The 964-nt window shown below is 56.1% G+C and overlaps 1 long non-coding RNA gene across 1 annotated transcript in view; it reads right to left on the reverse strand.

The window, feature by feature from the left end:
• LOC140321244 (uncharacterized) overlaps positions 1 to 674 on the reverse strand; it is a 2,333-nt gene extending 1,659 nt beyond the window's left edge. Inside the window, exon 1 of the long non-coding RNA XR_011918870.1 lies at positions 507 to 674. This is a non-coding gene — a long non-coding RNA (uncharacterized lncRNA). The remainder of the gene's footprint in view (positions 1 to 506) is intronic.
• Positions 675 to 964: the final 290 nt, after the last annotated feature.

Below are 964 nucleotides of genomic sequence, written 5' to 3' on the forward strand. Positions count from 1 at the left end.
GAACCTTGGTCTCCCCCATCCCCCCCATTCAGAACCTTCATCACCCCAAAAACCCACCATTATTCTTTACTGCCCCTCATATACCCCAATGGAACAAAGCACCCCTACCTCCCCCTTTTTGCCCTCAAAGGGAATACTTCCCCCTCCATACACCCCATAAAGGGTACCTCTACCTTCATACATTGGCATTAAATCTGCCCCCCTTATAGAAAAGACCCCAATATACAACCCCCCTTTCCTTTAAATATGGGACCCCCCATAAAACCATGGATGGGAATCCCCCCCAAACATAGACCCCATACATGAGCCCCTGTAGCCCCCACAATCTACCCCTCCCCCCATACACGGAACAATCAGCTGAAACCCGTAAAGGAGCCCTCCACCCTGGGCTCCCCGTAGGCCGCACACAACCAGCTCGGTCCGGGGTACAATGGCCCTGCCGCTGGAAGGTGACAGAGAAGTGTGGAGGCCCCATAGCAACGCGGCGTGAAGAGCTCCGTCCTCACCTGTGGCGGCCCCCGCAGCCTCCTCCCTCCCTGGTATATATCAGGAATTGTCCAATGTCTGTCTCCGTGCTCGCCCCCGCTCCTCGCCTTTCCGGTGCTGTTCGTTTGTTTTTACACAAAATGGCGCCGCACTAAGCTCGCTCCCGCCGCGGCCTTCTCCTCCCCGCTCCTATTTCCCAAGACTCCGCCTCCCGACCTCGCTAGACAGCTTGATAAGCCAATCAGCGATGGGCTTCTCACGGATACGTAACCCGGACGGCGTGACGCACAAGACGGGCGCGCTCCTAAGCCATGACTAAGAGATCACCCAATGAGGAAACGAGAGTTGCCCCCGCCCATCTTCTTTCTACCTATAGGATTGCAGCTCGAGCGGCCACTTCAGGCGCTTTTTCATAAACTTCCTTTCGGCTGTACCACTCTGAGAGGGGGGGACTGGTGTGAGGGGCTACTACTGTATC

The sequence above is a fragment of the Pyxicephalus adspersus genome, unplaced genomic scaffold, assembly GCF_032062135.1.
Source record: "Pyxicephalus adspersus unplaced genomic scaffold, UCB_Pads_2.0 Sca1574, whole genome shotgun sequence".
NCBI classification, from domain to species: Eukaryota; Metazoa; Chordata; class Amphibia; order Anura; family Pyxicephalidae; genus Pyxicephalus; species Pyxicephalus adspersus.